This window comes from Hipposideros armiger, unplaced genomic scaffold, assembly GCF_001890085.2.
Source record: "Hipposideros armiger isolate ML-2016 unplaced genomic scaffold, ASM189008v1 scaffold_91, whole genome shotgun sequence".
Lineage (NCBI taxonomy): Eukaryota > Metazoa > Chordata > Mammalia > Chiroptera > Hipposideridae > Hipposideros > Hipposideros armiger.
In genome coordinates, this window is record NW_017731441.1 from 1,861,536 (window position 1) to 1,879,030 (window position 17,495).

The following is a 17,495-nucleotide window of genomic DNA, read 5'->3' on the forward strand; positions in this document are numbered from 1 at the left end:
TTTTAGCTGAGCCATCCTGCTACCTGTTGGCAGCTCAGCGGCTGCTCAGCTCAGGCTGGACTCGAACCGCTGTTGCTCAGAGCTCACACTCTTGAGCGAGCTCTTAACCAACTGAACCACTCGGCCAGCCCAAAATGGGCTCTTCTTAATGCCCATTCCTGGTTTCTCTTTCTAGCCCCAGAAGAAAGCTTAGATGGTGACTTCTGGTCATCAATGATAAAGGAGGGAGCTGTGATACTTGCTGGCTCTCCCTAGACAATAGGCATGTGCCCAAGACCTTCTCAGGGTGCAAAGGTTAGTCCTGCCAGCGCAGCATTTGCACAGGCGAGGCCTGGCCTCCATTACCAGGTATTTTTCAGAAATCCATGTGTCACTTATGGCCAAACAGGCACTTACATTAGAACACTTGACTTTGGGGAAACAACTTCCTGAGCTTCTATGTGCTGTGAGCCAACCTCATTCCCTTGGGGATACAGCAGAAGCCCAAGAGAGGAACTCGCTTGCCTTTGTGGAATAACTAGTCAGTTTCAGAGCCTTTGCTTTCATCTTCCAATACTAGGATGTTTCTATCAGAGTCACTCCAGAAAACTCTATTTTTTTCAACTTATTTCCTTTCTGGCCACTCTTCATTGCCAACAAAGTATCTGTATGGCCCTTTGCCATACAGGATATAGGAAGGCTCATCTCTTTTACAAACATGTAGTTTTCTGTCTGCCTCTTTTCCTGGCTGCACCAGGCAGAGCACTTAGCAACATGGAACCTGTTTCAGTCAGAGTAGGCACACATGCAAATTAGTTATTTTTAAGCTCCCTTTTCATACCTCCATTAGTCACTTACCTTCCTGTACCCACTCAGCTCCACACTCCCACTTGCCTAAGCTCATTTGGTGTAAGATATAGTTTCTTTTATTTTCAGTTCAATCAATCCCCAAGAGTTCAAAATTTTTGGAAGTGCAGGCGGTGTAGTTTTTTCCAGAAAATGTTAAAATTCAAAAATGATCATCATTCATTAATTTGCTTTCTAATAGTATGTGTACTTTTGCCAAAAGACTCAATGCAGCATGTAACGCAGGTAAAGCAAAACATGCACACGCATTTCTACACGTTCCTCCATGGATGTTTGCTCCAGGGAGATTCCTGAGGTGGAGTGTATCTTACTTCCTCTACTAAATTACAAGCTTACTGAAGACCTGTTTTACCAAGTGAATCTCAAAGGCAATATGAGAGACACATGTGAACATCATGCAGCATTGTTTCACATCACCTGAAGGTTGTTCCTTGAAGTTAGGAGGCTGTGCACCAGTGCTGTTGCATTTTGGGTGTTTATCTTCTGGAATTGTGTTCAGTTTGGGTGTACAAGCTACAGAGAACTAAATTTCCTTATTATGTAGGACCCCACATGGCAGAGTTTGGCCTCATTACTTCCCTTATCCTGTCTTGCTTTTGAATGCAAAATACTTTAAAATGTTCATTTTATATTAGAATTGAAGATGATCAAAATCTATATGATGGGAAGAACTGAATTTGAACTATAGGATTAATTACAAATAATTCATTAATACATATTAGGTATAGATATTAGGTTGTGGAATTGTCCATATTTGACCACTTTTGACCTGCAAAATGATGACTGGATCAGTCTAATACCTATAAGTATCCAGTTACTATAGATTTTCTTTCTCTCCAGTTAGAGTGAAGTTGTGTTTGCAATGACACTGTTCTCCTCACTAAGATATGGAAAAAGCTTGAGCCAGGAGTAGTTGGGTAATGATCATCCCTAATGGATGAGCTCCTATTTCTTTTGTTGATTCCTCTGATCAGATTCTGGATCTTTGCTGGTCTATGTGTCAGGACACCCACTAGAGCTAGTCACGGGCTCCAGTTTTTCTGGCCATGCCTTCCCAGGTAGCTGACCTGGCCAAAGCTGGGCTCCACCTCCTACTGGCTGAGGGACAGTGGGTCAGTCCTTATAGCTCTAAGATTCCATTTCCTTCCAGGCAAAAGGGGATTGAAAGTACTTCCTACATCAGGGCTGCTTTGAGCAAAACGTGAGGTTAAAATGTGGAACACGTTTTCCATAGTGCCCATCACCTTGTCAGTCCCTATTGGCTGCTGTTATTTTCATTAAGTGAGGTCAGGAGTTAAAAGTGATAGCAGGTTTTATTAACTGCCAAGGGAAGGCAAACAGAGCCCCTGTCATGACTACCTACTGTGTGTCAAGCATTGTGCCAGGTGTTTTCAGACTTGTGACTTCATTTGTATGCTATGCTAAAGAAATTGGTGCTCAAAGAGGTTGACGATAAAAATCACCAATAATGATAATAGCAGCTATACTACATGTCGCTCACCATGAACCAGGCCCCATTCTAAACTTATTTCTCCAACAATCCTATGAGATAGTCATTGCCATTACCCCCATCAGGTATGGAAACCCAAACACAGATTACAGGATTTGTCTGAGGTCATCCAGGTGATAAGTGGCAAAGTGCGGTTCTGGTCCCAGAATTAGCTAACTCTAAAACCAGTGCTGTTATCTCACTCATACCCACAGTCACCACACTCTTCTCTTTGGCTATATTTGTCCTGCTTGATGGCCCCCAAATCTGTGACACATCAGCAGTGGAGCTCTTTTATCTTTGGTGATGAACCTTACAAAATCCACATGGAAGCATTTGAACATCTCTGTGCTTAGGGCAGCAGTTGGGGAGGCAGCCACGTTTCTCCTTTGCTTTTGCTGAGAAAAGAGTAAATGGAGGCTATGCCGTCTCTGACAGCCATGCCCTCCTATCCCACCACTCAGAAAGCTTTTACTTAGAGCCTCTTTATGTGTGTTTCCTCCCGCATAGGCTGTCAGGATTGAAAAGATCACTGCTTCTCTTAGGTTCTTACTTTTTAATTAATCCCAGCAGGGATTATTGAAGACTATAGCTAACTATAGGATGCCTTGCCAACCTAGAGGCATCCAAATTCAAAAATTTTTAAATATTACAGAGGCTGGTCAAAACAAAACACACAAACAACAAACAACACACCTGAGGTCTTCGATTTCAGGGCATTAAGAAGTGGCGTGAAATGTGGTTCCCTTCCTGTCTTTACATGCTGAGGGCTGGAAATCCACAGAGCCCATTTCCTGGAGGCTTATATAGCTGCTGGCCCAATGACCTTGGAGCACATGCAGCTGTTACCTCAATAGAGTCCTACCTTGTCTCTGTGTTCATGGGGCATGACTGTCTATCTTGTAGTACTCTGCTCAGGGAGGCACCCAGAATCTGACATGTAGGAAGCCCTTGACATATATGTCATATTTGTGTTGGGACCTCCACCGTCTCCCTCTATTCCTGCTGCCTCCTCAAGATCCCACTGGTGTTGCTCAAGTTCAGGGTATCTCTGACAGCCCTGCTTTTAGCTGGCCCCCTCCATAGGTCTTTAATCAGAGGTTAGAGCCATGCTTTAGAAATACAAATGTGGCCACATCCTTCCTTCTTCCATCTGCCTCCTGCAAAACATGCTCAATTCAAACAAAATGAAAAAGCTCTTCAAGTTTTTCCACTCCGTCTCCTGGCACCCCAGATTGCCTGCAGGGTTTTTAAAATTGTGTTAAAATACACATAATATAAAATTTATCTTCTTAACCATTTTTAAGTGTACAGTTCAGTGGCATTAAGCACATCCACTCTGTTGTGCCACCATCACCACCATCCATCCCCAGAATGTTGTCATCCTCCCAGACTGAAATTCTGCTCCCATGAAGCACTAACTCCTCATTCCCCTCCTCCAGTTCCTGGCACCCACCCTTCTAACTTCCTGTTTCTACATATTTGATGACTCTAGGTCTCTCATGTGAGTGTAACCATGTAGTATTTGTCCTTTAGTGCTGGCTTATTCCAGTCCATATAATTCCTCAAGGTTCATCCATCATGCATGCATCATTTCTTTCCTTTTTAAGGCTGAATGATATTCCATTGTATGGCTAGACCACATTTTGCTTATCCATCATCTGTTGATGGGCACTTGGGTTGTCTTGATTGTTGGCTGGTGTGAACAATGCTGCCATGAACACGGGTGCACGTGCATCTGTTTGAGTCCTGCCCTTGAAGGCAGCACCTGCCTAGCCTCCATGCTTTCTCAGGTGCAACATCCCACACAAGTGGCTCAACGCAAGTGTCTCCCTCTAAAGGGGGCCCGTAAACATCCCCAGCTGAGTGTGTGCCCTTCCGTGAAGATTCCATCATACCCTATTCCTCTATCCCACCACCTTACCTTCTCGCTTGTTTAGCTTCACTGCTTAACTGCAAGTCACTAAAAGACAGGATTAGGTCTGAACCTTTTGTGACCCCAACAAATAAATGTGTGTTGACTGGATTAATAAAGAGAGAATCAGATACTATGGACGATTAGTGATGACTAATCTTTAAGTTTATTTAAACCATTAGTTTCACCCCATCCCTCCTACCTTAATATCCCTCTTTTCTCTTTGGAACCCCAATATCTGTTACACCTTTGTTCATGAGGAATTGTTGGGTCTCTTCATATCCCTGACCACAGCTTCTTTCTGCAGAGGCTGAAAACACTAATTTCAGTGGTTGGGTGAGTGAGCCAGGGGCACGGGGCTGCACACAGCAGGTCACTTGCCCTGGAATAACGACAATGCCTTTGTTTGAAGAAACAAACATGCTTTTATTTTGGTACAATAAAATGTGAAACCATTCACAAAGGAAAAAATATGGCAAAATAAATAACGGAAACCACTTTTCATTGACTTCTTAGGTCATTTGACCTGACCCCAAGTATCAGTGGTCAGCCCTTTGGCTAACTACTGATGGTACAAAGAGATTAGTTTCCCAGTTATGTGCTGATTTCCTTATTTGTCAATTTCTTTGGTTTTATGTTCTTGAGTTTGCCCTGGACCCACAACAAAAGCTTGGTCCATCAGGGGAATAGCACCTATTTGTCACTAGCTAAACCAGATACTCAAGAGAGGAGTAGTCACAGATCAGCATCTTTTGCAACAACAGCCTATCAGCCTAGCTTAACAGAGGTATTTATTTGACCAACTCTCTGCCCAGTGGCCCTCATCCTTCTGTAAATCCTTGCAATCCCACGCAAAAACAGTATCTGCTGCACCAAAGCTGGAAGGATGTTGCCAAAGGTTATAAGAAATCTACCTCTGATGGTTAACAACTGTCACTCTGGTTACCACCTCCCACTTTCCTCCCCCATCTCTCTATCCCTATTTTTAAACCACTGAAAGCAAATGGAGTGAACTATACTTTTCCTTCAGTGCATCTCTGGGTGATAGCTAAGGTTGCGTATTAAATGACCTCCTCGGGTGCCCGTTTTGTGATAAACCATTTAGCAACTAGAAAGTCTGTATGTTTGTGCTGAGTAGTTATTTGTTTCACTGAGATTAAAGAACTCTGAACTTTCAGTGTGTGCTATTTATTGTATTCAGCTGTGTTTAAAGGAAATCTGCTTTTTCATTGACAGGAGTCTCTAGCTAACAGCACTTTAAAGAAGTGGAAAATGCTCAGTTATCACCCAATGTGAGCGAGATCAATAATAGCTTAGTAGTGTCTGATAATTGGAGGAGCTGTTATACACAAGAGCTTGTATCTCCTTGAGTGACTCTTATCAATCTATTGTCCATCATCATCTGATAATCAGACCGAAAATATGGTGGGGAATTTTCCTTTTTTAAATCAAGCTTGTGAAAAACATTTGAAATAATGAAAATGATGAAAAAAAACCACCCCTCATTGTTCAACTCAGCAGGGAGGAAAATCCAGGAGCTGGGGGGTGACTTTCTGCTGGATAGATGTATGTCTAGCATTGAGAGATGCATCGAGTGATGTCAGAGGAAAAGGTTTCATAATATGAGAGAGCACTAAGGAATTTGGGGGTTAGAGTCTGAAGTTGTCACTGTTCTTGGGCTGCTAGAAATGGAAAGGAGGCCTTCCTCCCCCTTTCCCTCCTCGGACTCCTGATCAGGGGTCATAGCACATGAGGGATTGTGGTCAGTGGCCCAGCAGTGGTCACTCAGGAATTCTGTCTGTGTCGTGAGGTTTTCAGTGAATCTTCTCCCATGAATCTGGGAAGGCAGAGTTCTATGATGTAGTCAGGATGCACTTGAATTCCATCTAAAAGCATGCTCTAGCCTTTGTTCATGGTTAAAAGAAGACTGTGTGGGAACCTCAGAGTTCTTTTTTTAGTCAGTCCCTCACCCAATCAAGGATTTATCAAGTCCTGCTATGGGCAAGACACTGTTTTGGGAGTGAGATCTCAACTGTGTTTTGCCATGTGACTGAGGAGCCTCAGGCCTGGTGACAGCATACCTTTTGCTTTAGAAAAGAAAGGAGGAAGCAATAGATGGTGTTGACTTCCTTTCTAGGCCTATGAAGCAGAGGGTGTGTCTGGGCTCTAAAGACCTGGGAACCGTGGTAGATACCACCTTTGCCTTGTTCCCAACCTATCCCTTGCATGTGACCTACAGCATCTCCCTGGACACCAGGCAGAACCTGCATGGACCTGGATGGCTTTGGCCACTGGAACGTTAGCTGACATGATGTGATGATGATTGAAATGTGCTTATGTGGGTGGCCTTGGGCTCCTGCACTCTACCACCAGCCTGGAAGAGAACACGCTCCTTGTGTGCCTGTTGATACTGCATGCAAGGTTGTGGGAGCCTGTGCTGCTTCTTGGGGAGACTCCTAGCTTCTTTCACATCATTAAGGTTGTCCCTACCTATAACCTGAGATAAGGCCAACTACTTCTGTGAGTGATCACAGGTATCACTTCTCCTTCCTTTAGAAGAAGCTGGCCAGAGTAAAACAAAGTACATGTGTGTGCATACACGCATGCTCCTGCAGAAATAATCTCCACACTTACACATGGTTCTACTGAGCCCACCCAGGAAGCAGGCTGTTCTTCTGAGTCTTGCACCTCAGCTCCACCTTCCCGTGCCCTCGCCTCACCCTGAGCCTAATGGCACCCTCTCCACAGCATGCCCTCTCTCTGAGCATGCATGCACACATACTCATGTGCACATACCCACATGCACACAGATACGCTCATTCACACATGAACATGCTGACTCACATGTTCACCCACATGTACACATTCACATGTGCAGACACCTACCCACTCTTACCTAAGACAACAGGAGAGGAGGCCCCCTTGAACACACTCCAAAACAAAACCAAACTCTTCTCTCAACCCAGTTATACATCCATGGGCTCACTTCAACCCCACCCAGCAGACACCACCAATTTGCTGCCTCCATGCCCTCTGTTGTCGGCCTGAATGGCTGAGATACCTGATGAACCATTGTCACCGGGCCCCACAATTTATTGGCACCCCTCTAGTCCACCCACCTGTCGAAGCCTCACCCCTGCTCCTTCAAATTCTAATTTACTCACTCCCCAGCCTGATCAGCCTCGTCGTGCTGCTACAGAAAGTCATACTATGTCCACACAGCCCATAGCCACCATGAGTCTGTCCTGCCCAACCTTGCCTGGTGGCCAGCTCCCTGCCCCTGGTCAGTGGCCTCTCCATTTTCCCCCCAATGTCAAGCCCAGGCTTTCATATTGGCCCCAGCATCTGCCCAATCCACCTCTCTCACCATCACACACAGCTTCGCTTCCCTGCCTGTCCAGAAAGAGAGGCCTTCAGGATTCATGCTCTCCTGCTTATCCTCAAGTTCTCAGTTCTCAGTCCCTCCTGTGAGATCTGAGCTCAAACCTCCCAGCTCTACACACTCCACCATCTCATTCATGTGGCTGCACTGTATGGTGCATAGGGCAGCTTGATGGATATGCAGTGAGCTTTGTGGCACTAGAACTGTTTTATGGAATCGTTATTTTCTAGAGTGTGACTGTCCACATTACTGAATAACTTCATGATTAAATACCTTTCAGTTGTGCTGGGGTTTCTGGGAGAATCTTTTAGAAGGATCTTAACTTCCCAAAGGATATGTCAGTGCTTCAGTTGATAAACCCAGATATTGCCCCTAAGGACAAACTCCATAAATTTTGTGTTGAAAGAGATGCCAATGTGTTTCCTAGCCCAAAATCTGTTATGTCATTATTCGCTGAGAATTTTATTCAAGGAACGGCTGTCTTAACCTAGAGCCCTTTAAGAGAACTAAGTTGCTGGAACTCTAGTGAGACTTTCTAACAAACCAGACCCCCATAAGGAAACCCAAGATCCTGCCATATGTAGCATGTTTCTCAGACAATGAAAATTCTCTCTCATTAGTTGGCAGCTAACTCAAAGAGGGGGACATTTACTTTCCCTTTGGCATGTTATTCCATACTTTTGAAGGTAGGAAGGCATTCAGTAATAGGCGTCCATGCTTTTTTCTACACCATTCTCTCTTCTGGAACTCCATTCTCCCTGATTCCACACTGTCATTTCCTTTCTGAGACTGAATTAACACATTGTTTGCGGGAAATGAGTAAACTCGTCGTATAGAGAAAAATGCCTGCTTACAAAGTGTTAATTTCTCCCTCCTCATGCCTATTTTGGTCACTTCTTAATAATTGCTAACACAAAATGCTTTGCATTCACTCTTGGTGTTTGTGTCTCATGGGATGAGCACTCTGTGAGGAGCTCCCCTGTGTGCTTTGTGCAGTCCTGGGCTAAGTATAGGTGCTCCCCGTGATGGGTCAATGACGCTTTCTCACCGGGCGCGTTTCAGGTTGAAAAGCCTCCACTCTGGGTTTTCATGTTGTAAGTTGTACTTGTGATTACTCTTGGCTTTCTGGCCCCTCCCACTAGTAGGAGGGTGTGAGGGTGTGAGGGATACTAGTGTGAGGGGTACTAGTGTGAGAGGTGGCAGTGTGAGAGTACTAGGGAGGGATAATAATTTCAGCTTTCCAGGGATTTATATGTGCCAATGAGGGAAATTGGAAAGGGCATCAGACTCTCTGCAGCTGGTGAGCTTGCCTTCTTCCTCCTGTCCACAGAGGGTGCTAGAACAGGGTCTCTAGAGGATGCTCTGCCAGCTTTCAAACCATCCTCAGAGAAAGCAGATTTGCTGCTCTGAGTTGTCGTCTCTCTAAAGCCTTTCTAAAAGGCCACTCTCTGGTTTGTTGGTGGAGTCCACCAAGTTCAACACCCTTCCCTTCTGTGGAAAGCGAGGCAAAATTTATTCCCTTAAGCCTGGAAGACAAACGGTTCCTCCAACAACAGCTTGCTGATGATGAGGGCCCAAACCTGGCCGAGCCTCTGCGTCTGTGCTCTTTTCATGCTAACATCTACTTTTTTTTTTTTTAAAAGATCTTTATTGGGGAATTGGGGGGATGGGAACAGCACTGGGGAATTGGGGGAAGGAGAACAGAGAAGTTGCTGTCCTTTTGTTCCTCAGTCTAGTTGTGGAGGACGTTGCCCCACTGGCCCACGTTGGCACCATCACTGCGCTCTTCCCGGGTGAGGCAGATCAGTCGCCGGCTTCTGGATGGCTGCTCACTGAGGCTGCTGGCCACTCACGCTGGCTGCTGGCTACATACGGTAGCCCATGGCAACCCACTGCCACAGGGGCTGCAGCCTACACCGTCCCCAGCGACTCACAGCAGCCCAGCTCCAGGTCGAGCTGTTGTTCAGCATCTTAGCTGTGGAGGGCAGTGTCACTGGCCCTCATATGTGGGATCCGAACCGGGGCCCTCTGGCGTCCCAAGCCAGCTGTCAACCATCGCGCCACTCGGCTGGCCCCTAACATCCACTTTTAAGTGAATTTTGAGAGCAAGTTGTTCATAGAGTGGGTAGAATGTAAAAATGCCTCCTAAACCTGTGCCTGGATAATGGCTTGCTTCCACTGAGGAGATGGCATGAAGAGTCTAATGGTCTCAAGGATTACGGTTCAATTTCTAGTGTTAACAGCTGAGTTAGAGCTTGCACAGGCAGCCATTTTTCAGATGTTTATTACTAAAAGAAAGTATATTTCCCAATTTCTGCCTTTTTATCCTCCTTAAGAGAAAATCTGTTTTTTATTTTTTTTTTCACACACATATGACAGGAATAATACTGTTCTTTTTATGGATAACTTTTAATCTTAGGTCAATTCTGTCCTTTTTTTTCCTGCTTTGCATGAAGGAAATGCATATATTTATATATTTTAGAACAACAAAATAATGTACTTTCAATGAAACACGTGTTCAGTAGCTATTTATAGCTGGTAGATTCATTCTTTTGTGACACTATTTTAAGACTTAATTTGAATTACTTTGACAAGATTTTATATGATTTTTCCAATTACTGCCTTCAACAGTAATAAGTCAGGCATGTCCCTTAGTAAGATTTCAAGGAATCCATGGCTCCTACGTCACTTTCCACTATTAGAAATTTAATCCAGCCTAGTCCAGTTTAACACTTCAGACTTAACTCCAGTTTATTTGCTCCTTTCTCCTACCGAGTAAGGGCCTGAGACACTGAGTTGGGAGACGATGTGGTTCTAGCTCCTTCCACATTGCATTGGATGATAAGAAAGAGAATGAAGGGGGAACAAAGCCAAAGACTCTTATTTGGCTGGGTGTCTGATTTCAATCTGCTGTTGTGTAGATCTTCCAGGCTGGCTAGTAGTGCCTGGCTGTGGTGAGTTGTGCAAGGCAGCCATCCAGGTGCTCTCTCTCTCTCTCGCTCTGGGGATTCCTCTCCAGTTGACCCACAGGATAGCTTCAGCCTGGTCCCCTCCATCAGTGTTCCTTTCCGGGCCCCCTGGAGGGGAGGAGGGGACCTCCACCAGAGGGCCCTCTCCTCTGTGCCCTGCCTTTTCTCCCTTTCTATTTGAGGACAGCCTCTTTGGCTGCCGTTGTCATGGAGGGGTGGAGGCAGGTGGGTGATGAGCATTCTCACCTCTCCTGTCAGAGGGAATAGCCTCAGCACTCCCAATGGCCAAACACTATCAATTGGCAATTCCCACTCAGTGTCCCGTTACATTGATAATAACTGTCATGTGTATGTAGAGGAAATACAATAGCAGCCAAGAGGGAGGGCTCTGAACTCTAGCTGCCTGGGTACTATCTCAGACCTGCTGGGTGAGTATGGGCCCATTAACATGACTCTCTAGTCTCAAGCTCCTCATCTTGTCAGACAAGGTTCTGATGATGCCGAAATCATACGGCTGACATGATAATAAAATGCAGGGCCTGACATATAATTACTATTCATAAGAATTAACTCTAATAATTTTGTTCCCATAGATGATATCATGCTGAATCACATTCTATAACCTTTTCCCATTCAACATAGGAAGCCTAAGTAAAGTATGATCTGTTATAGCTCCCTCACCTGGCCCTCACCTTTCTTCCTTTCTTTCTTATGTTGCTTCAAGTGGAGAGTGAGAAGCTGAACCGTTATCTCTGCACTAGGGTAGCCTTGGTCCCAGGATCCCGATTGTCCCCAGTATGGTGAAGGATTAGCGGGTTATGGTTAATAACACACAAATGTGTATACTTCCACAAAGTGTCCCTTGGTTACTTCTTGGCATCACCAAGAAGACGCTTAACATGGGCCCAAAGCCTGAGGGCAGCACAGCTTGAGTGGGATTTATTCTCTCTTCTTCCCTTCTCTCACCAACTGCCTGCAAAGCTGCGTAGAAAGCAAACACTCTCCAGGCCATTATCTCTAGAAATCACCCAGGTCCCAACAAGGCCAAGACCTTGGGACTCTGCCAGACCTTCTGGGCCTTCAGTTCACTGGAACATTCTGGGTCTGTGCTTGGTGTGGTCACCTGGCCCAAGGGCAGCTCCTCTGGGGTCTCTTTTTCTCCTGACCCATTTCCTGAGCTCTACCTGGTAGGCTTGGTGAGAGCGGGGCTGGCTCCAGCCTGGAGCTGGTTAGGAGAGGATGGAAGCTGAGGAAGGAGAGTGGGGAGCGCCCCAGAGGCAGGGAGGTATTCAGCCTGTGTGGCCTGCAGGGCTCTGGACTCACTCCTGGAAGGTGTTTGATGTGGCCTTTTGCAGTCTGTTGCTCTGCTCCACCCTGTGGCAGCGCCCACAGCTGCAAGAGCCCTCCTGGGAGCCCTGATTTCATGTGCAACCCTCAGCTTTGAAAACCCCGGACTGGGTGTTAGTGTTGCTTATGGAAGTCTGCTTGAGAAAAGTTTCTTGAATTTCATTGACTGGGGCGTTTTGAAAAAATGGGCCAGCTGTAGGAGAAGCGGCAGTTGCGTGAAGCTAATACAATGGAAATGAGCGCCACCCAGTCTGGTCTCTTGGGGAAATACAGCAGCAACTGGCAAAGCAGTTTCTTAAAATGCATCTCACAGCGGACAGCCTCCTTCAGAGCTGTTCTGGATGCAGGAAGAGACGGGTAATTAGATGGCTTGAAGAGGGTTGGACAAAGCCGACTCCAGAGACCATGTAAAGTGCCTGTGTAAATATACCGTGTGTAATAAGGGAGATTTGGAAAGATACCACAGTATCTTTCAATAACAAATTGGGATTTGATAGAGTCAGTGTAATAATTTTTAAAAGGCAGTTTAACAAAGATTGATTTGCATTTTCCAGGCTTGTGTGCAGTAATCCCACATACTGTTGGCTTGTTATCCCGTAAACATCATCCTTAAAATTAATTGTGCATTCTCATTCACACTGTCCAATTCTTAGCTGGTGGTGTTTCAGGGGCTTATTCAGCATGCATGATTTCAGGAGTGTATGAACAAGTACATTTCGTGTTTGCACTTGAAACTAGTATTAAATATTTTCCTGAAAAGAGGAAGGTCTGCAAGAAAGGTTCTTTTGTGACTTGGCTTTGTCCTAACCAAGGGCATTTTACTCTGGGGCGAGGGTCTCCTTTGCTCTCCTTTAGGAACTCAAGGGTTTCGATGGTTCATTAGATGGAATCCATTAGTAAACCTGGAAGAGTCAGAGACCCAGAATCTGCTTTTTCTAATCAGTCACCCAGTGGCTGGAATGCCCATTGTGTTTTGAGAACCTTCCCTACCTTCCCCCGTAAATTCTATTGAGGCGGAAGTATCCCGGCCTTAGCCAAACCAGTTTATAACCTAGAACGGTCAAGATTTGGCCACAGGTTTCTAGCCTACTATCTCCCATCACCAAAAATCCAGGTTTGGGGGGAAACAGAGAAAGCAAGAGCCCACAGTGGATTCGGGACCTGCTCCTGAACCACTTTGCAGTGGACACACACTGCCCAGCTCCAGGGCTGCTGATGTGCCCTTCCCAACCACAGCAAAAACAGGGGTGAGCTTTCATTGAGCTATGTGACAGGTTCTCTACCTGAGTTTCTGGGTTTGTTTATTCATATATTTATTTATTCACTTATTCATTCATTCATTTAGTGTGTGTGTGTGTGTGTGTGTGTGTGTTAACTCATAAACCATCCCTTGAGGAAGGGCACTTAAATCCTAATTTAAAAATGAGGCACCTGAGGCCCAGGGAGGTCCAGATGGCCAACAGGTATCTCAGGTTCATACACAGGCCTTTCTCAGGACTTCAGACCCATATGACATGGTCTCTGTGCCTTCAGCGTTACTTCAGAGCTTATTAGACTGGGTGAAGGAGGCCAGGGCAAGTTTCCCTGCTATCCTACTGAATACTGTGAAATAAATTTTACAAAGACTTAGGAGGCAGTCCTGGCTCTTGAGGGGCGTACGTTCTTACTAGAGAGACAAGGTACATGCTAGCGAAACGATAATACAACAGTATTTTGTTTTATTTGGGGGGCTAGTGAATGATTCTGGCAACAGATTATGACGTATCAGGGAGGGTGGAGGTGTGAGAGGGGGATCATGGCAGAGGTGGGCCCCTAACTCCTGGCTTTGGGGGGCAGCATAGTGAATGAAAGGACAGACACATGCTTATCCCAGCAGGGTGGGCACAATGAAGCTTCCTTTCCAACAGGGTTGAAGGTCCCCAGTGTCAGACCCTGTGCTGGGAGCTGGTGCAAATGGGGCAGGGCTGCCACTAGCCCAGGAAATGCCTGTAGTACAGATTGGAGAAGACACCATTTCTCTGTGTAGATCCAACCCCATTTGTGCCAGGGGGGTGGCTTGGTGAGCAGAGCCCCAGCTGGATTTTAGGCCCCATAGTCTCCATCAGTGTGTGTCCTTGTGCTGTGAACAACCTGCACAACTGTACCCAGTGCATTCATCTGAATGGTGGACAGCAGGCTCCGAAAGATGTTGTCCTAGCTCTCCTGTAGCTTATAACCTGGGTAGTGATTATAGGTAGGGGAAGACCTGAAACAAACACTAAAATAATTATTCCAAATTGTGCCTTGGGCTGTGAAGAACTGAGTGCTGAGAAAGCATGCTAGGAAGGCTTCCTTAGGTGGGGTAGGTATCCCTGGGAGCTGATATTGAAACTGAGGTGGCGCCAGGTCAGCAGAGAGCAGAGAGAACATTGCAGGCAGCTGCACAATACTATTCTCATGGGCCTGAAGAGGGAAAGACCTCAGTGAGTTTGAGAAACTGAAAGAAGGGCTGGTGTAAAAGTTTACACTGGCTACATCAGACTTTAAATGCTTTTGCACAGCAAAGGAAACCAACAACAGAATGAAAAGGCAACCTATGAAATGAGAGAAAATATTTGCAAATATTAGATAAGCAGTTAATATCCAAAATATATAAAGAACTCATATAGCTCAATAGCAAAAACAAAACAAACAAAAACAACAGCACAAAAAATCAAAACCCAACTGAAAAATAAGCAGAGTATCTGAATAGACATTTTTCCAAGGAAGACATACAGAAGTCCAACAGGTACGTGAAAAGATGCTCAACATCATTAATCGTCAGGGAAATGCAAGTCAAAACCACAATGTGATATTACCTCACACCTGTTAGAATGGCCATCATAAAAAAGACAGGAGATAATAAATGTTGGCAAGGATGTGGAGAAAAGGGAATCCTTGTATACTGTTGGTAGGAATGTAAATTGGTGCAGCCACTATGGAAAAGAGTATGAAGGCTCCTCAAAAAATTAAAAATAGAATTACTATATGATCCAACTCTTGTACTTCTGGGTATATATCATAGGAAATGAAATCACTATCTCAAAGAGATATCTACACCCCCATGTTCATTGCAACATTATTTACAATAGCCAAGATATAGAAACAACCTAAGTGTTCATTGATGGATGAAAAAAAAATTGTGCTATATAGATATATGCATATGCACACATATAATCACACAATGGAATATTATTCAGCCACAAAAAAGAATGAAATGTTGCCATTTGCAGCAGTGTGGATGGACCTCAAGCAAATTAAGTCAGACAAAGACAAATACCATTATCTCACCTATATGTGGAATCTAAATAAAACAAAACACAAGAAATCAACCAACCAAATAAAAAAACAAAACCAAAACAAGTTTATAGATACAGAGAACAGATTTGTAGTTGCCAGAGAAGGGGTGAAGGGGTGTGTGTGAAATGGGTAAAGATACAAACTTCAATTATAAAATAAGTCATGGGGATGTTATGTACAGTATAGTTAATAATACTGTATCACATATATAAAAGTTGCTAAGATAAATCTTAATAGTTCTCATTACAAGAAAAAAATTCTGCAACTATGTGTGGGTGACAGGTGCTAAAGACTTGTCATTTCACAATGTATAAATACGGAGTCATTATTTTGTACACCTGAAACTAATATAATGTTGTATGTCATTTATACCTCAAAGAAAGAACTGTGAATAAAAATGATATCTTGTTAAAACAAATTGCATATTCTTATTGAACAATTCTAGAGTAATAAAGTAAAAAAACTGTTTTGAAATTATTTCAGGTGGCCTTTAAAATGAAAATCTCTGCTAGGAAAGATCTTCTGGGTTAACTAAGAGAAAGACCTTTACATTAAGCACAATATTTTTGGATATTGCTAAAAAAAATTACATTGGGATTTTCTGAAATGGAAAATGTTTTTAGTACTATTGATTTGGTTCTCAGTAGAAAGAGTTGTTAGAATTGGGAAAACAATCAGAGCCCTTCTAAAATGTTTGGGGGCTTTAGTTACCTTCAGTTTGGGACAAGGTAAGCAACAATCCCACAGAGTTAACGAGAGGGCGGAATTAGAGGTTTTTACTGAACAAATATTGTTAAGCATCTACTGTTGCTAGAATCTGGAATCAGGGAGGGGAAAAACACACTTGAGTAGATTAGGACAATTGAATTAGAAAGAGCTTCTCTCTGACTAAGTAGTATTGATGTAAAGAAGTTGTAAGTATGTCAAATAAGACATTCTCTGGAAGTAACACTGACTGGGTCTAAATTGTGGGCCAACAGGGATAGGCTAGTTAGATCAGGGGTCGGCAAACTTTTGAGATGGAAAAGCCAATCCTGTCCCTCACAACAATGTAGAAATTATTTGAGAGCCATAAAATAAATGAAATCACCATTATGTGAATAATATCCTTTAAAAATTTAATAAATGGAACTACGATAGTTTTATTTTCATTTACAATTTTTCTTTAGGCTCACATGTACGTACCCAAAAAGTCACATGTGACTTGCAAGCCGCAGTTTGCCAACCCCTGGGCTAAATTATAGCCTATTGGATTATATTCTGCAAGACATTTGTTTTAGGATAATTTTGTAAATAAATAGGTATTTTAATCATACAGTATCATTTCTTGTATTGGTTAGCTATTACCTTGATAATGCTGCATAACAAATTACACCAAATTTAGTGGTGTGTCATCGGCAATCCCTTGCTTCCACATATGTGTGGTTTGCCTGGGCTAGGCTGATACAGGCTTACTGAGTGGATGGGTGGGTGGGTGGGTGGTGGAGGGATGAATGGATGGGTAGGTGAGTGGAGAGTAGATGAGTGGATGGATGGGCGAATTAATAGATGGATGGGTAGATGATTGAAAATGAATGAAAAGGAGACAGTATTCTATGGAGGTTTTTTCAGTATCTCACTAAAGGTAATTCTCTCTTCCCCTGCACAATTCAAGTGTAACAAGTTCTATGAGACCTTGAACAAGATTTTATCCAACTTTCACATTTTTATAGGAATCATCTCATACAGTTCCCAGAAGAAAGCTACACATTTTGTATTCCTTCCATTTTACAGATGAGGATACTGAGGATGAGCGTGATTTATCCACAATCACATCGGAGCTTCTGTCTATGTCCCTCACACCCACAGTTACACCTGCTCTCACAGTGCTCACCACATGGAAAAATGCGGAGGCTAACAGCAGACATGGGTGGGCTGAGTGGTGTCTGCCTGGAAGGACTTACACAGCATTCTTCGTAAACAGGATCATAAATGTCTGTGTTCTGCCTGGTGCTGAAGGCCTGCTGGAGAGCATGGTTTCCCCATTCCTAGTACACTGTCAATATGTCCCCCCTGGCTTCCTCTTTGTAGCAGGTCCATGGAGAATGGGTTCAGAGAGACTGCCTCTCTCTCAATGTTCTAGATTCCCCTCCAGAGATCTAGTGTGTGCTGAGAAGCTCTGTGCCTGGCTATTGTTCCCTCTGTGACCTAATAATGAACAATGACTTTATTTCCAGTGTCTCTCGTGAT